Source organism: Gadus morhua, chromosome 16 (genome assembly GCF_902167405.1).
Source record: "Gadus morhua chromosome 16, gadMor3.0, whole genome shotgun sequence".
NCBI lineage: Eukaryota > Metazoa > Chordata > Actinopteri > Gadiformes > Gadidae > Gadus > Gadus morhua.
This window is the reverse complement of record NC_044063.1, coordinates 6,516,458-6,539,998: the sequence shown is the minus strand read 5'-3', so window position 1 is coordinate 6,539,998 and position 23,541 is coordinate 6,516,458. Positions and strand designations below refer to the sequence as shown.

General features: G+C 45.7%; 1 protein-coding gene across 1 annotated transcript in view; it reads left to right on the top strand.

Moving 5' to 3' along the window:
- Positions 1-6,084: 6,084 nt before the first annotated feature.
- Positions 6,085-23,541, top strand: part of cntn5 (contactin 5) — a 137,514-nt gene continuing 120,057 nt past the window's right edge. The window contains 1 exon segment of the mRNA XM_030380344.1: positions 6,085-6,483. The gene's annotated coding sequence lies outside the window, so the exon portion shown is untranslated.

Below are 23,541 nucleotides of genomic sequence, written 5' to 3'. Positions count from 1 at the left end.
ACAAAAGCAATCTTGCAAGAAGAAAGGGAACCGGGCCAGTCGGACTGATGCACTCCCGGCCTTGGGAAACAAGCAAACAAAAAAAGACAATAACAAGTGAAATGACTTTTGCCTCTCACATTCACTACGGACTTGTGTCCTCGTCCGTTGCTCTCTTGTTAGTACATTTCAGTTGCTCTCGAGTGAGTAATGTATGTGTGTGGCTCTTGGTGTATTTTGGTCACTGTTGTGTAAGTATGGATGTAGCTGTTTAAGCAGAAAGCCGCGAGAGGCCGTGGTTCATGGTTATTTTAGAACAGCTAGGGGGCGTTGTAAGGCTCGACAAGAAGCACAGTGCCTAGAAAAAGTTGAATGTAGGCCTAACGGTTACTAAAATGGTTACTTTAGACTTGATTGATTTCGCGGAATAAATACACAAAAACACAAAATGCGATCATATCTTGAAAACAAATTCCAGCAATGTAGTTAATCAAGACTATGAAAGAAGCTTGCAAAGCAACCCATTCTAGCATACTTTATGATTCTATGTTTTCTCATAATACAGCTGCTATACACAAAAATATCCCTACCAAAATACCCCAAAAATGAAAACAACAAAAGAACAAGAGACTTCAGTCTGCTATACTTTTTCGCCGCCCTCACAACCCTGGTTCCAACCATGTGCCGTTCATCACTTCAGCGTAACCATACGGGTCGCGGTGGGAGCAGGAGAATACCCCGTCTTTAGCGACACAGTGATTACACCACATGTGGTTAATCCTGCGCTGAATCAATCACCGTGCGGGTGATCAAGGTGGAGGGTGGTCAGACGCGTGGCGCGCCCGTCCTTATTATGCTGAAGCAGAGAGCAGAGCCCCCTGGGGGAGCGGGGACCAGATGGAGATAAGGTGCCTGTCACCACCGACGGTACCGCTAATGAATTACTTCGGCAACAAATTGGGAGACCACATGTGGGGAGGGGGGGGGGGGGAGAGTCACCCCCACACACAGACGGAAGGGTAGTGCAAGGAAGAGGGAGTGCTTTGCTAGCACCCCCCCCCCCCCCCCCACACACACACACACAGAATGGGAAGAATTTTATTTTTTAGCATCGTCACGACATGTGTTGAATATCTCCATCTATCGCTATGTAATATGTGTAATAACTGTACTGTGATAAATATGTATGTAATATACCTACAAACTTGGTATATAGGTGGACATGGTAACACGGTTCGGTGTACTTATTTAGAGTGAGATGAACAAAGAACATGAGTGTGTGAGAGAGTGAGCGAGTGAGTGAGTGAGTGAGTGAGTGAGTGAGTGAGTGAGTGAGTGAGTGAGTGAGTGAGTGAGTGAGTGAGAGAGAGAGAGAGAGAGAGAGAGAGAGAGAGAGAGAGAGAGAGAGAGAGAGAGAGACCATATCTGGCTGCACTCGTGGTGTCCACTAAGCGGGATGACGTCGGGTGAATGTCCTGTTCCTGCCAATGACAGCCCGTCCCCGGGTCATTAGGGGGGGAAGGCCGGGAGGACTGCTCGGAAATGCTTAATCCAAAACAGAAGGCAACACAAAATGACTACCAAAGGGTATCTGAATGAGACGCCCGACTCTGTATTAAATGGGATATAATAAAACACGAAACATAAAACACGGACCTTTCCAATTACAGAGCCATGCCCCTGTCCTCCCACCCCCACCCCTTTTGCTACGACCGCACCGGCTATTCCTGTATCCTACTGATTTGTTATGACATTACTCTAATGGTATTTCTCTGGTGACAGTCATTGCTGGGGGATGTGATTACGTGTGATAATTATTATGATTGTTACTTCCAATCGTCGCGTGGCGATGGTGGGCAGTAGCGTGTTGTTTGAGCTCGGCAGAGCAGCAGCAGCAGCAGCATTGCGGGGCCACGGTAGATTCCGGTCGGCGCAGCGGGCAGAGCTGTTGGTCGTTTTCTTCCACACCTGGAGCCCTGTGCCGGGTCTTTCAGCAGGAGCAGCAGGGGCTCATGCGGTTGGTTCTCCCGGCAACAGAGGCAAACCACTTCCTGTGGTGGTCGCCAGGACAACACTGACATAAAGAGCAGCAAGGAGAAAACCAAACAAAACCGAATGGGTTTTTCGCACTTTGGGTTTGGTTGTGACGTTGTTCTGAGCAGTCGCTCAAGCGCAACACGCTTCCACTATCAGACACATGGAGTTCCCACCAAAATGTGTTTTGCAGCTTGTGTGTTGTGACTTTGTAGGGCGGCGTATGACGTCTACAGGCCGGGCTGACCTTTCCTTGTAGAAGTATGCTTAGATGTTGTTTTCCGATTTTTTTGTTCTCTGAGATCATTTAATATAAAATCTAGCGCAAAGTAGGGCGAAGATAATCTATTCAGTTGTCTATTCCCATCGAATCCCCAGAGTTTGACTTTAAAATCTTGAAAGGAATATTTTTTTCTACGTTGAGCTTTAACTTTACCTTGAACACATCCATAAAAGATGCTCAAGTGAGAGATTTCTTTAGTATTTACCCAACACAATCCCAACTATGCTTTTATAAAAGGTTTTTGTGTTTGAGTTTTGTACCTGGAATACATTGAAATTAGAGTCAAAAGCTTTACCGAAATAGAAGTTGGAGCAGGACGTGTGTGAAGTCTTGTTAGTCGATTGGAAAGCAGTGTAGCAAAGAGTGACTCTTGAAGCATGTAATGAAGATAAATTAAGAGTTATTTTCCTATTGGACAGAACCTCGTTCCACTGCCATTTTCTTTGGCTATTCTGGGAAGACGGTATTCAGTCGAGTGGATCTGAGACGCACACATGCCCTCAGATGTCAGAAAGATGGTGGTGACACTAGTTACACACACCAACCCGACATAACACTCTCAAACACACACACACACACACCCACACTCCCCCGCACACACACGCACACATGCACGCACAAAAAAATACACACACCCACCCACGCATGCATGCACGCACACACACACACAAACACTCACACACACTCTTAATCACACACACACACACACACACACACACACACACACACACACACACACACACACACACACACACACACACACACAAACTCTCCCACACATACACACACACACACACACACACACACACTACACGACACAATCTCACGAACACAGCACCCACGAAACCCATCTCACATTGGAAGACTTGTGAATGGTGTGATTGTTCAGAGATGGTTGAATGCCATGCTGGTAATAATGATTTGGCCCGTACCTCAGCCTCAATGCCAAGTGTTGTGTAAGAACTCAGAGCGGTAGCTGTCTTTCTTGGGTTTGGTGTTGATTAAGCATCACCCCTTTGGAAAAGTGACTCAATTTGCATCAATATCACCCCCCAGAAGAACGAGGCGAACAACCTGTTTACACTGTTCCGCATGGTTAAGGGCTTTGCTGTTTTCAAGAGGCTAAATGCAAATGTTCCTATAAACTCAGAAAAAATAATAAGAGGCTGAAAAGGGTTGTAGAATGCTAGCGACAGGTGGTGGGCTGGTGACAACCTCATGGCTGTGCACCGTGCAGCTTACGAGACCTAGACTGCACCATCACCAAGTCTAGTGGAGGGCTTGTGTTCTGTCGTTTTAATTAGGTACATTAGAATGTAATGTGTCTGGCTGTAGCTGAGGCTTCAACTTGAATTACACTGTTGTGCGGCCGCCGTTGGTCTTGACACCGGGGACTCATTTAAAGTTCTGCGTCTGATTCTGGTCTGCAATATAAAGTGACAAAAGTGACAATAAGTGATTTTTATAAGGTGAGGCTACGGTTGCATAAAAAAATTAACATATATGCAAGTCTCCTTCGCAAGTCCATCATTCAGGGACCTGTGGATGCAGCAGGGGAGACGTATACCAGCCGTGACATGTCGTTTCTTTACATTTCAGTAGAGGCGGTAGCGGCCTCTGTGAGCCAGTGGCGAAGACCCCTATAGGCCCATATAGGGTGTCTACCAAACAAGCATTCAGCCTCAGGGGCCTGGAGCCACGGGGAACAGAAGGTCAGAACGAGCCAATGTATCCTTGTAGCCCTGACCTAACCTTCATGTCATGTCTTCCCTAGGTGAATGCTTTGGCAGTGACCAGGCTCGGATCCTAATATAATAAACTTCATCAGGGTCTCTCTTGATGCTCCTCTGCGTAGCGCTGCTCTGAGTAGCGCTGCTCTGAGTAGCACTGCTTTGCTTAGCGCTGTGCGTGTAGCGTTCTGCGTGTAGAACTCTGCGTGTAGCGCTCTGCCTTCTTCCACGTCACACTTGCACCTCACATGAAAAGGTTCTCTAACAGCCTCCTGATGCGGATATTAGGATCAGCCCCCCCCCCCGTTAGATAGGCCACTGCACTGCCATCATTTGAAAAATATACAGTGGCTGTGTCATGTGTGTGGGTGTGCGTGTGAACAGAACTGGAGTATCGCGGCCTGCCGCTGAGGCTTGAGTTCAAAACACACCCTTGAACTACAAAGATAATTGAAGCCGAAACTCATCTGAAACCAAGCCATGACATGTGGAGGGGGGCCTCTCCTCCCCCCTCCACATCCCTTTCACTTTGGGAAGTTAACCACATCTCTCCACTCCACTCCACCCAAGGTGCGGCGGGGGGGCGGGGGGGGGGGGGGGGGGGGGCAGGAATGCTGGGCCACACAGCGGCAGCAGCAACACAGCGTTTGGGATGACATCAACCGTCCTTCCCTCGTCTCCCTACTCCATCATACCGTTTTACAACGCAAATCACAACATGTTCTCAAATTCGATCGATTCCCACCAGGGCGGATTAGAAAGGGGAGCTTTGAAGGCTGCTCCTGCAGAACGCTGGACGTCTGAGCGGAGATAAGGACCAGCAGTCTGCCTGCGGATCAATGGGAGTGGAGGAGCCCTCAGACATGGGCTACTGTTTAATTAATGATGGGGGGTTGGCGATAAGCTGTTAGCCCCCATATTGCTGTTCAAACACTCGAAGCAGAGGGTGGGAATATGAGCTATGTAATTGATATGTGGAACAAGGGGGCAACTAAGCGATATTCCCTAGACCAGTGCCATTACAGTCGAGTGAAATTGGACCGCTGTGCCACTGCATGACCCAGGCGGGGGTGCTTTCTCATTTCACCTTAAAGATGCATGATGTAACTCTGCACAATAGCGGCCTCACATGGCCAGAGTTAGAAGCACATGAGAGAACTTGATCCAGAACAGAAACGATATCTTCCGGACATTTTATAGTAGTTCCTTTTTGTTTGTCATGTTACTGATAAAACAAGAAGTTGTCCGCTTCACTCAATATTAGTTTTGAAGTGACCTCCTCAAATTGGATTTTCTTGCTATTGGTCGGCTCAGACAACATTTAATAAGAGCATTTTCCCTGGGTCCATTGAGTCTTGGATGGAATGCTTATATCCTGGAGAGATTGATTAAGCTTTTTGAACAAAGACAAATATGTGCAGTAAAAGGTAAGAGAGTGTTGCTTTAAAACGAAAAGAGATTTATTGTCTATTTTAAAGAGTTCCTACCAGAGTGTATCTGATCAACTGATCAGATAACTGGTGCAAGAGCGCCCTTATTGGTTTGGACAGGAAGATAGTTTCCCATATGTTCTACAACTAAAGCATAAACGCATGCAAACTCGTTGAAGCGTTGGTGACAGAAAAGCTATGTCTAAAGAAAACAACCAAGCATAAAAATGCTATTAAATACATTGTAAGTAGTCGACAATAAATGGAAATAGTTAAGTGTAATTCACCTATTTGAGATGGGCACTCATTTAATGTTATAGTAGAGAGTAGCTACATAACTAGACTTTAGAACAACAAATTAATAAAGACGTCCGCAAACTCGAAGCTTGAAAGGCCTACCCTATTTACGAAAGACAAAAAAAAGCCCGACCAAGTAAACTATGCGAGACCCAACTATCTGTCCTACATTTTTTCGTTGCCGGGGACCGAGAGAACCTGTCCTGATTAGTCGACGCTTCGCCGTCACACTGCACTAAAAGAACTTCGAACGTTCCTACTTGCGCCACACCCCTCTTATCGTCGTAGTCCTCTCCTCTGCCACGCCCACCGCTGCCTCCCGCCACAGAGAGCGCATTGAGTCGCGTCGCCTATCCAGTCAGGGGAGAGAAACGTGGTGTGAATGCACCTTCACCGCCGATGCATTCGGCTTCCTCGACGGCGCACGGCACCGACACAAACAAGCCATTGAAGTGTGATTGATTCTTACGAGGAAAGAGCTGGAGACTTCCACCGGCAAGACATCTTGGTCGAAGCTTGACTTTTTCTTTTTTTTCATTTCTTAGGATGTACTGTTGTCCACTCGCGTTTCCCATCTAGAGAGACTGGATCCTGGGTAGGATTAACATTAAATTCCGCTGTGGTAGCAGACTCCGAGAACACTTGGCCAATCGGTCACCGAAGGGCTGGAAAGAGAGCAGAGTGAACCAAAACTACTTCGCTTTTCATCTCACAGATTTTTCTTCTACCAGTAAGTACAATGATCTTTACTTTCCTGGAGTGAGTCGTAGTGTGTGTGTGTGTGTGTGTGTGTGTGTGTGTGTGTGTGTGTGTGTGTGTGTGTGTGTGTGTGTGTGTGTGTGTGTGTGTGTGTACGCGTGCGTTTGTGTATTGTTTGAGGATAAGCGAGCAGCTCAATAAAGGGATGCTGTGGGATGCTCAGGGAATGAAATAATCAGAGAAATCCGAAGTTATTTCAGCTCAAAATAGACATCGAGATAACCTATTCGATACGGCAGGATTAGCTTTCATGGTTAGATATTGTCCAGAAGCACGTTGGACCGCGCGTGTGTGTGTGTGTGTGTGTGTGTGTGTGTGTGTGTGTGTGTGTGTGTGTGTGTGTGTGTGTGTGTGTGTGTGTGTGTGTGTGTGTGTTCGTATTTTGGGTTCGTTCTAGGCGTGTGAGGGAGCATGCTGTGCTGTGTTCCCACTGACAGCGTCTCCATGCGTCTGGATGCGCCGCGCGTCTGGCCGCCTCGTTGCTTCTCAACAGCGTTTCAGAGTAGGCTACTTGGCAGGTGCTTCTCAAAGAGGGACTCTTCCCGTCCCGTTGAGTCCACCCCCAATATCGAGGCAGACCGAAAAAATACAGTTTTCTGAAATATGTATTTGTGATGGGAAAAAATGGAACAAGGTTCAATGTGCCAAAGTATTTCCCGGACAAATATTATGGGCCCATATATCATAGACAATATAAATTAAAATAAACACAAGTCTACGCAACCTGTGGTTAAATTAACGCTTTGAATTAAGGGCTACCTGTAGGCATTCTGTCCGTTAAAGTAGCATCTTGTTGCGATGAGTTTTTCACCTTCACAGTATTTTAACTTCGGAGCTCAACAACTCAAACGGTTGCTCTGATCGAATAAACCAGAAGGAAAACAATCAGAAGTCATTATTTTGCTCCTTGTTTGGTCTGTTAGTGTTGAACTGATTGTGCTTACGTGGCAGGCATACTTCGTTTGTTTTCAGCAGTGTTTATTAAGGGCATGGGTTGGACAGCAGCACTGGGATGATATATTACATTTGATGAATCACTGCCTTAGGCAGTGTTTCTTCAAATTAATCTTTAACATGGTTAGAAGAGCTTCCCAAACCACTATATAGTAATTCTAATTGATACAATGTCTTTGTTGACACCAGCTGTCCATTTAAAAGGGCATTTGGATAGTTCATCACTTCTCTGATTAATCGTGTTGAATACAGATGGCTGAGTATTTCACCCACACAGTATACACTGCACGTGTGCGCTTTCTAAAGAAACAAAGACAACATCTGAGTATAGATCCCTACATTTAAGACAATTTAGGCCATTATCTCTGTGTGTGTGTGTGTGTGTGTGTGTGTGTGTGTGTGTGTGTGTGTGTGTGTGTGTCTCCTCTGTATTGTTACCGAGTTCGTGTTGGTAGCCTACAGTCTGTACTCTCTGAATGCCCGCTTTTCCGTTGCGTGTATCACAAACGGTGGTTATTAAAGAGCTACAGCGGTAATCTCTAGTCCGCGACCAGTTTGGGATTCTGGTGTCTCATTAATATGTAGAAGCTGAATCAGCAGAAACCCAAACCGCTCATCCGTGCTCCGCGTGTTTTAGGGGACATGTCGTTTTTTTTTCCCATGCAGTCGCTCTAGCGACGGGCCTGCTGTAAAACATCAAGAACATAGTGGATGAAGCAGCATAGCGTGCCGCCAAGGAGCATCCACGTCTTCCAAACAGACGGATGGTTTGGTGCAGGGAGAGCGGTTCTTTCTCGGTTTTCTCAATCGTTGCTGGTCCAGCACTTTCCCTACACAGGCAGGTCTGCCTGGCCCCCCACCTAAAGACCTTGTCACTCACCGGATCTATAGGCTGTTTTATACACGTGTTCGATCGTGTGGCAGGATTGATGTGAAGGTCAGCGTGCCGCTCAGCAGTGGCGTGGGACATAAGCACCATAGGGAGTTCCATACTCATTTAAACGCATGATAAAACATGTTAACGTGGAGCAGTGTGTTCCATTCAAAATCAAACCCTATAACTAACATCGTCTGAGGACGGAGTCTTGATTGACTTCAGAAAAAAAAAAAAATCGATACACGAATTCTGCATTCTCTTTTCCATTGACCTAAAACGTGTTTTTAAGTGACTTCATTTGGTTGCGTTTTTTGCATCACGACGAACCCCCAGCACAAATTCCCTGGGCTGGGCCTAATTGAAACGAGCCACACCTGCACATCGAGGGACTAGAAGGAAACAGAATGACCAGCTGGGCGTGTTTCAGCTGGAATGGTGATTGTGGTGATGCTGGTGGTGAATTCTTATCCTTGCCCTGTGTGTGCTGTAAACCCATTATAAGCTCCCAGAACACCGCTCCTATTGTTTGGTTTGGTTGGGGCGCAGGTGTGGGATGAAATGCAAATAAGTGAATTAATCTGCAGCAGGAATGATGGAGCAATGAGATGTTTCTCGAAGCGACCGGCCACCATCCCTTTGCGGTTGGATATTTTTATTGACATGGTGTGAGAGAGAGAGAGAGAGAGAGAGAGAGAGAGAGAGAGAGAGAGAGAGAGAGAGAGAGAGAGAGAGAGAGAGAGAGAGAGAGAGAGAGAGAGAGAGAGAGAGAGAGAGAGAGAGAGAGAGAGAGAGAGAGAGAGAGAGAGAGAGAGAGAGAGAGAGAGAGAGAGAGAGAGAGAGAGAGAGAGAGAGAGAGAGAGAGAGAGAGAGAGAGAGAGAGAGAGAGAGAGAGAGAGAGAGAGATATATCAGACCTGGGTCTCTATGTGTAGGCACACGTGCAGGTCAAGCCTGTCGGGGCCGTCAACGGTCTTTTAAGGTTTTCCAGATTAAACGCTGAGCTCTACGCTCGCCTCAGTCTGTATAAAACACCTCTCCGTGTCTCTCTCCAGCTCCATCGGCCTCCCCCGGCTCCCTGCCTGTAGTGGTGGTTGTAGCTGCTGCCGCCCAGGGCAGACACCCACGCATGTTAAATCTCCCAGCAGCCGTCAGTCGCCCAGCACCCTGGTCCTCTGCACTCCGAGGTCCGCTAATGACCGGCGTCTGCCGCTTTGGACTACCGCGCCAAGCTCTTGCGATGACCCAGACCTGCCCTGTGCGTGTTAACTCGATGGGGGGAGGAGGTTGCGTGGTCTGCTAAGAGTCTCGAGACCTTCACAAATCGCCGAAGGCTTAACTCGTCCAGGAATTCCTCCGTGCTCGGCTCGCCTGTAGCTGGCTGTGGCTGTGATGTTTGCACACGACTTGTTGACTTGCGCTGGCTGATGAGCATTTGATATGGAATAAAAATAAGTCTGATTATGTGCGTTCCCACAGCTTCTCGCCGGCACTGCCTTTAGAAAGAGAGTCGTGCCGCATTTGAATTTGTGGTTGGTCCGAATATCGATTGTGTTCTGTGATTATCCTCTTCCTTACTGAGTCACTTGGGATGCTGAATAAATGCCTAAATATACACCAAGTTAGGGATTAAAAACTGTAACTGCCTTTTTTTTCTTTTTGATTTTCACCCTTGAGACGCCCGTACCGACAGGCAGGGACCGGCCATCTGTGAGTTCTGGAGATATACAGAGCGACTGGTTGTTCCAGGGCGGCCTAGGTCTGGCTCAGTCCCCGGCAATTTGAATTTAGTTTTTAATTAATTTGAATTAATGAATTCATATTGAAAACTAATTTGGAGGCACGGACACTGAGTCCCCACACAGGGCCCGGTTCTTTTGGGTCAGAGTTTGTCCATCGCAGTCAATGTGTGGCCCGGTTGCGGCCAGCTGGCTTACTTTTACCTCATTCAGCGCATCAACTGACGAAAGCACTGGTTACACCCTTCCCCTTCCCACTGCCCCTTCTGCTGTGTGTCCGTTAGCCAGCAAGACGTAATTCCTTCGGAAGCCTTTCAGTAGTGTACGGTTTATTTCATTCATCAGTTATAGAAAAATTGGATTTCTTCCTTTTGTGAAGCACTGAATGGCCTTGTGTTTCAAGGGTGCTATATAAATAAACTTGCCTCGCCTTGCTTTACCCCTTTCCCCTAGCTGCCAGCCCTCTGCTGCCTCATTGGGGGGGGGGGGGGGGGGGGCAGACGCGGCTCTCGCTGTGTGGCGCGAGGAGAGGGTGTCCCTCAGGAGCCATCTGACAACTTCATTTATATAATTGCTCGGAAGCATCTGCCCAAGAAGGACGTACTTTTCACCGCATCCCCTCCTCCCCCATCCCTTCCTCCCCCCATCCGCTCTTCCCCTATCCCCTCGCCTCACTTGTCACTGTAACCAACGGCCCGGGTTTCAAGTCCTGTGAGTCAGAAGACGCTTTCAGGCCAATTTGACGTTGTCATATTAGAGGATATGCAAACGCAAACAAGATGCACGCCATGGTTGTTTGCTTCTCTGCATACGTCCAGAGATGGATGACATCTATGTGTGGTAACCGCAGATTAAAATGTTTTTTCGTAGCCGGCGCAAAACCAATAGAGCACTCGCTCACTCTTGAGAATAGTTAATACCGTTGGCTTTACAAGTTGGCAGGAGTAGGTGGTACTTGTAGTTTATCCTTGCTTACGACTGGGCGACAGGCCCAAAACATGTCATGATATATTTTGCAGGGATGCCTGGATTACGACGGCTGATTTTTCGTTTTACACCACAATGGACTTGACAAGCACATAAAGGACACAGCTAGTGATGGCTGAGAAATCCTATTAGACTTTGGATTTGGTCGTTCTGAAATGGACATTCTTTTCAATTGACAACAATGGGCTAGTTAATACACAATTTATGAATATGATTGCTTTTTGTGAAAATATTTCTGAAATGATACACATATTTACAACAATAGTTCAGCATTGCAAACTAATATATGTAGAGATAATACAATCATGAATACTAATACATTCACTGAAAACATTTTTGGAATGATCCACAACAAAAGACATTGCAAGCTATTATGCATGTGACTTTGAACAATCATTTAGCACAGTATGGTAGATAGATACATAGCCTAGAAGCCTTAGCCTATGTAGTGTCTTTATCATCTGGGCTGCTGTCGTCATTGTGTTAGCTTGTGCTAGCGTGACGCTAATCATATAGATACACCCCTCGGCTGTTTTCACTGGACTGCACCAGTGTTTGCATGCCTGGCAGGCTCTGTTAGAGACTGTTAATAAGATCACTGAATTGAAATATGTGTGCGTGTATGTCGGTGTGCCTGGAATGAGGAAATAATTTGGATTGGCTTCAAAGCAGCACCCTGATAAGAGTTGCATTCATACGATAATTCATACGATTAATGAATTACCAGGAACGCCAACCTCTCGATCATATATTTTCCCAAGTTGTGCATTTTCTTTTCTTCCGATTTGCCCATATTCAGCCTTCTCCATTAATTGATTATAAGCAAAAGATTATTCACCACAATTCATCAAATATATGTATGTATGCACTATACATTGATACAGTAGTAGTGCTGTTACGCAATAGTAATTGATTGAATAGCTGTGTCTTTGAAAAAGGTCTAGGTCCGATTGACCAGCAGAGGGGTTGTGTTAGCAGGGGTGATGGTGGTGTTGCGTTAGTAGCGATGATGTAAGTGCTGTGTGAATGGGAATGGTGATGCTGGGGGTGGTGGTGCAGGGAGGTGGATGGTGACGTCAGCTGGGGAGGTCTGCTAATGGTGGTCGCACAATGTTGTGCGAGGGCAGGGGAGATGATGACGTTGCCCGGTGCCAGTGGTGACGGTGCCTTATCTAGGGAGAGCCGTGACAGGGCACCACACTTTTCTGATTTCCTTTGTGTGTGTGTGTGTGTGTGTGTGTGTGTGTGTGTGTGTGTGTGTGTGTGTGTGTGTGTGTGTGTGTGTGTGTGTGTGTGTGTGTGTGTGTGTGTCGTAATCTTCTCACACGTGGAGCATGCTGGTGCCCTAGAAAGATTAGAAAGATGAAGGTGTTCTAATGTGGCACCGTGGCAACAGCGGGAGCCACATGGAGCCAGCCTCCCAGTCTGCATCTGCATCACACTGATAAACCCAGAGAGCAGAAGACAAAGGATTATCTTCCACCACAGAGCAGCGCTATGCAGGTCAAACAGGTCGTTGTCCTCTTTGATGAAGTTATACCAAATCATTTTGTCAAACCCTTCAGTTTTTTGGTCGATCTCACCGTTGTTCGGATCTTCCCAAGTTGGTAGATAACGACAGATAAACTGCGCGTTCTTTTAATACAATTATGGTTTTTGGTTTCCTTTGTTTGCGATAACTAATAGCAGCGTCACAGAGTTATCAGGGAGATGAAAGCAGAAGGTGTATGACCTAAAAATGAATCTCTGCGCCATAATTCAGGGCACCATTTTGGGACATTTTTGGGAAGTTATTTGAGTAACAATTATTATTAACATAATTCATATTTACAATAATATTTACAAGAAGTTTAGTGAAACTAGGCGTTAGGTATAGTTTACTGTTTCGTAGCTATACCTACTAAAGAAAAACATGTTTGTGTGAATAGATTAAGCTTTCATAAGGAGATTTTAATAAGTGTATTCCTACAGTGGCCACTGGCCAGTCTACACTGTGTTAAATAATGCTGGCTGAGTTTATGTCAATTATACTCTCCGCCTCCTGCCACGCCATTGGTTGAAACAAATATGAGGCAAAATAAAGTGAAACTCTGTTAACACAAACACTGCCATCACAATTTAGAAAGATTGCAAGAAAGTAAAGTCAGTTTTCGTCAGTTTTAGCTCAGCTAGTAACACTTTATTGGTTAGAGTTCATCGCCCTAGAGTGTGAACTAGTGGTCAGTGTTGTTCTGGTGCAGTTGCTTTGTTCTGCATCTGAGATAACCAAATCCTTTCATTGGAACAATACAGATGGAAATAAAAAGAATAGTAGACTGAATAAAATAAATGTAGTCCTGTGAATTATTATTTTTAGATATTTATTGAACTATATTGAGTCCTTTATATATTTTAATTATTCCTTTGTATATATCTACTACCTAATTTATTGATTTCATAGGCATATTTATGTATTTATTTATTTAATATCTTATGCATTTTTTATAAATTCTGCCTTCAATTTATGTTAATTTGGATGTTTTTGAGCTGCAGCATAATTTGTTACAGTTTTTCTTACAGGCCAGTTACAAAATTGGGTCTGTTAGACATACAATAACACTTTAATTAACACTCTTATATTCTCATTAAAATTAACATCATAAATTAACTGTAGACAAGATGGTTACATCCTAATCATAGGATAAATTTAGGGAATAAGTTCTGTTTCATATAATGGACACTTCCAGCCATCGTATTGTTAGTCTTTGGTTGTCCCTTTTTTGCTCATGCAACTTCATCTTATTTAGTTGAATCCACTCACATAACATACTCATTATTCTCACACATTTTTCTATAATATTCTTACACTCAAATCTGACTTTAATTAAAAAGCCGTTGTTGCCCTTTTCATCAGTGTTGTTCTATCTACATATCTTTATGTAAAAAGATATGTAGATAGTATATATAAAATATACTTGTCTACACCTAAGTGTGAGAAGGATGTGTGCATATTCTTGTCCAAACCACCTTTCAGTCATTTTCCGTCATTATCTTTTATCGTTCCTCATTACTCTTGCTCTCTCCTACTTGCAGTAGACTTGCAGTCCAATCATCTTATTTGCCTTCCTCTGACCTAAGGAGACTCTACTTTACCACTTAACAATGTGGCAAATGAAGCCTTGCAAAAGAGAGCTTTACAACTTCCCCGGATAATTTTGGATTCAGCTTGCTAGCCGCGGCAGTAAAGATGCACTCTCCCCCTGAAGTCCACGCTTCCGTTTAGATTAGTATTACTGCCGACGCCGTCAGTAAGACGGAAACAATGTTCAAACGGCCAATAAGGAACCCTGCTGATGTCCGAACGCGGTGGAAAAGCTCTGAGCTCTGTGGGGTGGGGGGGGGGGTTGCTTTATGGTGTGCACCAGCATCCCACACAGGGGCGGGTATGGGCTGCTGCTAGCAAGGGAAAAAACAAGGGAACCGCTCTTAACTGAAAGCCCAAGGTGGGTGTTCTTATTTTGGGGTCACCTCCTCCTCCTGCTGAGGGAGGGTCATACGTCGTCCATTACCCTGGCGATGATGTGTTTGTACGTTCCGCTCTGTGCGTCTGCCCTCCCCGGAGATGAAATGTGCGCGTGGAGGAGGTAACTGTCAAATGGTGGTTGTCATTTTGCGGGGGGAGGGAGGGGGGTGGCTATGCGGCGGTGTACACAGCTGTAGCCTGGCCTTTTCACCATGTGACAAACACTGGATCCAGTCCAGGCATACATGGTGCTGCGTTTGGTCGGTTGCTTTTATCCCCAACTTACTGAGTTGTAGCTGTTGTGCCGTGTGATGGGGTTGATGGCAGATAATAGCGGTTGTCCTAATGGGTATTGATTATTGAGGATCCAGTTGAGTGGGTTAATGGCACCACTCCTCGCAATCCGTGTCTGTGCCACCCCTGGGACTTGAACCTGGGACATTGAGATTTTCCATTCGGCCACGCTGTGCTCGTTTCAAGACGGTAGGACGTCACGCTAGGCCGACGTTCACAAACCTCCAGAGAAATCTTTTATGATAGAATGTTATAAATGTAACAAAGTAAAGAAACAGTCCTCCATTGTAGGATAATGATTCTGGGTCGTGTTAAGTTCAGTTGGCCTTGTCAGTGGATATCCTTGTCGTCAGTGTAGAAGACGCGATGATCGTCTCAGGCACATAGCAATCCAACTCACCTGCGGGCTTTCTTTATGCCTTTGATCGATCTACACCTTCACATTTATCCTTCAGTCACACAAGTCATTTTGAGAATGCAGTGTTTGACGATGACGTTGCCTATATCTTTTTGGGCATCTGCAAACAACTATAAACTGACAGGAGGCTCCCGTCCCTTCTCTTTTCTCTGAAGCTCTCGCTCTCTCCCTTCATCACCCGCTCTGTATCTCTGTCAGTCTCTCTCTCTGAGTCACTGTCTATCTGACTCTGTCTCTTCTTTCTCGCTCTCTCTCCCCCTTTAACACTCTCTCTCTTTCCCTATCTCTCGCTCTCTCTGTGTGTCTGTGGATGGTGGGGAGAATCATGCCAAACCTGGACAAACAATGTTTGAAGCCCAAATCCTAAACAACACCAATGGTATAATATGCCAGGAAGCTCCCCCCTTTTTTATCTAACCCCCTCACAATATGGTTACCATAGCAACACATGCCCTTTAGATATTTCGTTTTGTTGGAGTGAGACGGTAATGCCGTGTGGGATGAGAACGTCTCTCTGTGACAGCGCTAATAGTCGGCTTTATGGTGTCCAACTGTCACTCATCCTGTCAGTCAGCCTCCTCCTCACCTGTTGTTGTTGTGGTGGTGGTTTTGTTGTCCTTGTTGTTGCCTCGTTTCAACTCATTTATATTCTTTGAGACCACGCAGCAGTTCCACCTTGTTATCCTGCTCTAATGGCGAGGTCCCTGGTGTAAGGATCAGAGACCACAATGTTGTTTTTATCCTGTGCTCTCTGAACTCTATCCTCTGGCCAGCAAAATCAGAAAATGGACGGTCACCTTTTGTGCCGTAGACCGCCTTTATTGTTAAGAAAATGCAACATATTCTGCTGCTTTCACTGTAAGTCACTGTTTGAATCCAGTGCATGAATTGCAATAGTTTAGATTCTTGAAATTGTATGAAATAAAATGCATGTTAAATCGATATGATTTACACAAATGAGCATAGGATAATGCGCAGTCATCACAGTAGTGCCAACTGGTTGCTTGTCTTCCTCGCGGCGAAAGTCGCATGGCAGCCGATTGGATGTTATTCATGTCTGCCTTTTTGTTCTCTGAGTACGTTCAAAGGACTCTTCAATCACAAAGGCAATTATAGCTCAGATATTGTTGTGGTTTGTGTTAAGAGGCAAATTTCCACCATTGTTTGCGATCAGTTACAATGATGCACTCACAAACCATTCAGTGCTAGCAAACCGGCTGCCATCGTAGCCATGCAATCACACGCTGTAATCATAAAAGGCTGATTCATCAAGAACTGAGATAATGAATGGATATTGAGTAGGCCACTTCGTCGCATCAGACAGACCAGTTCTTTACATTTTATTCTAAAGGACACAAATGGCGCAGCCTCACCACACATGTTCACCACCGCCTATTGTCTGCGGGAGAAAACCTCTTCCTGCTTGAGTGGATGCCTTAATTACGTTGAGCGTGGCTCCGGAGATCTATGAGAGAAGGTCTTGAGGCGGTCACTTCATACCGTGGAGTCGATCATTATATCTCGTGCAGCTCGAGCGCTTTCGTCCGCAGTACACCAGTACTGCATTGCATTGTTTTGCATGAATAGCGCACGGATTGAGTCCTAGCTAAAGCGCTGACCTGTGTGAATCACGTGTTGATGGAGTTGACAAGCTAACGGGTGTGAATGGTGCGCAGATTGAGTCCATGCTAAAACACTAACCTGTGGGATGGCTCGAGCTATTGCGCTAATCTGCCCCAGCTGGAGGATGTGGGGAGCATAAGAATGGACGATTTAGCATTCGCTTAAACTGGTGTCTCTCAGTTCATGCATGAAAAATACATGCGTTTGACACATCCGAATGAATGCATGTGCAGGGCTCACGCAGCAGCTGTGAATACATTTTGGAATAACAACCCGGACCCAAGCTCCTCACCTGTCCCTAACCCTGGCCTTTACAGGTCAAAGGTGAAAGAGGCTCTTTTTTATAAATAACTGAATTACTTCACGGTTTTGTGCTGCGCATAGTATTTTTAATTGAAATAATTAAAATCCATTAACCCTAACCGTATAATGTATGTATGTATGTATGTACGTACGTACGTACGTATACGGATGTACGTATGTATGTATGTATGTATGTATGTATGTATGTATGTATGTATGTATGTATGTATGTATATATGTATAAATAGATATGAGATGGATCCACAAACTAAACAAATAAGATAAAGAAACAATACGACTAAAGACATGTCATGTGGGTTGTGTATTTTTCCCAGGGCATGTGCCTCAATGCGTTGCGTAACTCTTATTAAGGGTTATACTAATTGAGTTGAGTTGATGTGCAGGGGGGTTACACGGCCCCGTGCCACAGCTAGCAGGTTACGGAGGGTGTTTTAGGGCTCTGCGTGATCACATTGTTCACACATTATTCACATTTAGCCCAGAGAAAAACATTACTAATAGGGTACAGTTACATCACCCCCTGAGGGCACCTCGGCTCGGGAAACCAGCATATGCTCTATTTCCGACGTATTTATTTAATACTGCTACTGCTGTTATTAATAATAACATTTATTTCTTTATTCTAATACCACGACTGTTATTATAATAGTCGTGGTACCATCACCGTCTCAACCACCACCGTCACACCTCCAACTCCACAACACCACCACCGCCATCACTGGCTCAACCACCACCACCACAACACCACCACCGCCATCACTGGCTCAACCACCACCACCACAACACCACCCACACCATCACTGTCTCAACCACCACCACCACAACACCACCCACACAATCACTGGCTCAACCACCACCACCACAACACCACCACCGCCATCACTGTCTCAACCACCACCACCACAACACCACCACCGCCATCACTGGCTCAACCACCACCACCACAACACCACCCACACCATCACTGTCTCAACCACCACCACCACAACACCACCCACACCATCACTATCTCAACCACCACCACCACAAGACCACCCACACCATTACTGCCTGAACCACCACCACCACAACACCACCCACACCATTACTGTCTCAACCACCACCACCACAACACCACCCACACCATTACTGTCTCAACCACCACCACCACAACACCACCACCGCCATTACTGCCTGCACCACAACACCACCCACACCATTACTGCCTCAACCACCACCACCACACCTCCACCAGCACCATCCCCAACACCACCATCACTTCAGAAGCCACCGCACCACAACCACCATCCCTTCCTCGACCACCACACCCCCACCGCCGACACCATGCCGCCACCATGCCGCCACCACCACCACCACCCACCATCTCCACAGCAACCACCACACCCCTAGCACCACCGACTACACCAGGCTACCACTGTGAGGCCCGAATGTCCTCCCTTCCTGGTAGAGAGGAGGACTGCAGCAGGCTCCAGCAGAACTCTGTCAGCATTGAGGGATTACTGTGGGATTTTTGTGGAGGTGACATTACCAAATGGGTATGCGCTCCACACTTTCACACTTTTTTTGGGGAAGGGATTTCCAATGACCTTCGTCAGATAATGACGGCGGACGGCTGGAGGCCCAGGCCACCGGTAGGATTGATCTATTGGCGTCTCGGAGTGAACAGCTCGGCGTTATGGAATGACAGCATTCTGGCCGAGAAACAGACACTCGAGCTGATCAATGTTTGAGGATATTACTGCGGTTTTTGAGATGAGAGCTGAGATATTGTTTGCGTTATTGTAGTACTGTGATCAATCTTAGGTTTGCTTTGAAGGGAAAATGCCAGTGAAGTGGGTGCAAAGTATTCCTATGTGTGAATGGCCATCCGATGTGCTGTCGGTCGCACTGCTCATTGCCTTAACAAATGAACGTCCTCGGTCGTTGGATCACCCTCACTAATTAGGATTGTTTCGACGTGAATGGTTATTATTACTGCATATAATATATTGACATTTAAAGTTTGGAGGGAGCGATGAGGTGATAGTAAGCTAGTACTTAAGCTAACCTAAGAAAGAATATTTAGTCATTCATCCGAAACTTTTAGACAGGATGACAGGGCATTAAATAATAATTAATTAGAGGTTAGGAAACCTTGCCCCTAGGATTGTTTAGGAAACTGAAGGTTTCAGACACACTTAACCAACCACTCCTCTACGCTGCAACCCTACTTTTATCTAAAGCGAATTAAAGTGAGTTCAGATGCATTGGGAAAAGTGAGGCATCTTGCTGAAGGAAGCCTCCAGGTTTGTTGCAATCACAGTGGAATCTACTCTTAGTACCTTTACACATGAGCCTCTACATTATCATAGTGAACATCACATGTGCATATATAAGACAGTTATTCTGATTCAACGCCAGCGCAAGGGACAGACCTATCTTTGACTGAGGGATCCAGCAGCAACACGCGTCCATTCGCCAGCGCTGCTCTCATCTCAGGTGTCGTTGATGACACAGGTTTGACGGCACAAGGTATCGGTTCTCCACTGTAGTCGCTGCGACTGCTTGCTACCCGACGTGGAGGAGGGAGGAAGTGAAACAGGACACTCCGAGGCATAGTGGTGACCAAGAAATATGATAGAAGCAAGAAAAGCTCCCTTCAACCTGGGCTTCATGCCTCTCTTTTTCTCTTTTTCTCTCTCTCTCTCTCTCTCTCTCTCTCTCTCTCTCTCTCTCTCTCTCTCTCTCTCTCTCTCTCTCTCTCTCTCTCTCTCTCTCTCTCTCCACCTTTCTCCCCAATCAAACAGTTGTGAATGACAGCTCAGACCGCAGTATTTGCTTGTTCACCTGTCCCAGAAATGTCTTCCCTCTTCAAATCCCCCCCCCCCCCCCCGCCTTAGCTCCCTGTTAGGATGACAGGGTGATTGAGCAGTTGTCCTCAGTCCTCTTTTTGTTGCCCTGGAAAAATATCGGATGCTAAAAGAGCGAGAAAAAGATAAGACTCCAGTTCTGGGTTCCACTTAATTCATGCATTATGTTAATAGGGGTTGCCGTTGCATTAATGCAGGGATTGTCTTTTTCCTCAGAAAACATATGTTCTTCAAACAGGATGTACAACAAAGCTGCACTGTTCATAAGAACATCAAGTAGCCCATTAACTATGGATGACCCATGTAAGCTCAGGCCTTTGTAGAAAGTCAAAGACATGAAGAATTGGACATGGTAATTCAACCTTTAATGTCTGCAACATGTAGGAATACGTGAGGAAAAAGCCTTAAACACCTTAATTCTCTTGGATAAGAGCAGCTCTGCAAAAGTTCTACATGGCGAAATGCCAAAAGTCAAACCAAAAGAAAGGACAACACAGATATTTTGCAGAGCATGGATATTTTCACATCAGTCGACGTGACAGCGGCGACAGAAAAAATGACCCAGCTGCAAAAGACAAAAGGTTGCATTAACTACAGGTGCATCCTGAAGACAAACTGGAACCTGTAGACACCTGAAGACAAGTGAGGGTGATTTATTACATCCCCTGCAGTCCCCGCAGAAACACCCACACAGGTGAGACGCGGTCGATCCCCGTGCTATCACAAGAGAGGCACATAGACAGATGGAAAGTGGAGGAGGGACATGTTGCACAGTCTCCTCAACAAGCAGATATACCTTGATCTCTGACCACTGCAAGGCAGAAAGCCACAATGTGCTGAGGGAGGGAAGAAATTACTCTGGTGATATCTATCAATGATGGATCAGTAGGTCCAGTGAAACCCTTGTAATGGCTCCATAGAGACCAGGGCTGGGGGGATGAGCTGGTATAACTGGAGCTAAACTTGGATTAGGGGCCCTAAAACTGGATTAAAGGAGCCGAGACCAGGATTTGGAATTCTTACCCGGAATTAGTGGCTGCAACCAGATTTAGGGGCCGGAAACAGAATGAAGGGAAGCCTGAACAAGGATCACAGTAAAATGGGGGGACTAGGGGGCCTGGACCAGGACTAAGACCCTAGCAAGGTTCCCTTCCCTGAAGTAATAAGCAATGCCACTCATTTAGCAAGTGACACCTGGCTGCTAATCATGGCCCCCAGAGACAGCACTGTATTGGTATTAAATATAGATGTAAAGATCTGAACACTAGTATTTAATGATGTATATTCATAACTGTCAGTTGTTAATCCACTTGTCATGGTGCTGCATGACATGATTTAATCATCCAAAAATAATGAATGATTGATGAAATTGTTTATTTCAATTGGACAGACAGCAGTCTATTTTTACCCACAGTATGTTAATGAGAATGAGGACAAGAAAGAGGAGGTTAGAAGCTGGTTGTTGTTATGCAGTGAGCTTGCTTCTCACATACACATACTGTATAATTATCCGTTTGTCTTTCATGTCTCGCTGACATCTGGGACATTCTCTGAACAAGGCAGATGTAAAGAGTTGTACACCTGTGAGTCGTAAACCTGCAGGGAATCAACTCTGCCACATTTCTCTTTTCGAAGCTGATGAGTGAGAATATGTTGCTGTTTGGGGCAGTATACTATAGCTTGTTTTAGTTTGACTCAACACTAAGTCATTTTTGGATGAAGGAAAACATTGTCGATCTCACTGCAACGCTCTGTTGTAAAAATGGTTTTCAGCACAATCAAAATGAAACACGTCTGTGTTCTCAGCAATCACAACAAAGTTTTATTCTCAAAGCTCAAATAATCACTACGATCGAGCTGGCCAGAAACCACAACACACACCATGTATTTTTACCCACTTTTATGTCAGCTTGAACTAAAATCAATAACTCCATCCCTATAATAACACTGGTAGGTCCTGGGGAGTGGGACTGCAGTATCTCTATCTGTGGACTGTGTCTGGTTTGCAGGCATCAGCTGAATGTCCGGTGTGCATTCCCTGCCATAAAACCGTAACCCTGGTGAACGGCCCACTAAGCACTTTCCCTCTCCATAGCAGCATGTCGTATCGGATAAATAATATATGAAAGAAAGAGATTGCACATAATGTGCTTGTGGATACATATAAAATTTTCAATTTCTTTCAAATAGTAGAATTCTGTATTTCTTCCATGTCTCCTGCTATTACTACTACCACTACTATTACTACTTCTACTACTACTACTACTACTACTAATATTATTACTGCTTGCTTCTCCTATTCACAGCCCTGCCACTTCTGCTCCAAAATAACGATAATCATAATCACACACTAATAAAACCGTGTAGTCGTGAGCAACGACACACACCCTAGCCGGTAATGTGGCGGCGGATTACATTGGTTCCATTTATTCCAGGCGGCGCTTGGTTGGGATGACACAGTAGGGGGCCTCTGTACTGTCCGTGAACCCCCCCGGCTGAGACGCAATGCACAGGGCCAGGAGCCAGTGGTTCGGTTTTGCCCCCAAGCCTTTTCGGTTTGATGTCCTAAGATTGCTGAATACATGGTAATGTTTCGGCGGCAGCCACATCAGCCCATGAGCGTAACGCCATCAAGTGATCACCATAAAAGAACGGGGAGATGGAGAGAGACGGAGGAATTTGGGTCGCTACGCCGTCTGATTCGCCGTCACTTTCATCTCCCCATCTTTTTTTATATTCTAATGTGTTTTGTATATTTTTTTCAACCCCAGTGATGGGCCATATTGTTCCTCCGTTTGAATTTTAAACGTTTCAACGAGAGGCGTCGTCGGGAATCGGCGGTGACAGGAGGCAATCGAATCAGGACCATGTGCATGATAGATTCCCCAGTCTACCTGGGAAGCAGGACGGCAGGTCAAAGGTGGACGGATGTTATGTAGCAGTTCATAACATTCATCCCTAGAACGGATCAGAGGATGAGTATGGCACGTACAGAGCAGGTAATGGTAAGAGAATGGGTGTAATATATATTACATATATATTTATTGTAGCGGGCCAGTGGGTGTGGGGTTTCCACGCTACCAAGTCGAACAGATAAAACGACACAACACACAGAGAGCAGTTCAAATGCCGAATGGTTTATTCACCTTGTAAACAAAACCAGGTTGGGAAAAGGGTCATCCACCTCTTTCTTGCTCCAGTCCAATGTCCGTCCAACTCTTTCCACCTATCTCTTCCCCTTAGGCCGTTCCGTGCTTCCAGGCGATCACACAGATCCTGCCTGTCCTTTGCTAGCCCTAGCGCCAGCTCTAGCTCCAGTTCCAACTTCCTCCCCACACGTCTGTTTGCTAGCCCTCTTAAAGGATAAATCCGGTGTAAAATGGTTCTGGGATATGTTTAATATGATAACGAGATGGGTTGTTCGTTTGGGAGCACAAAAGCGCATGTTGAAGCATTCTTAAATTGG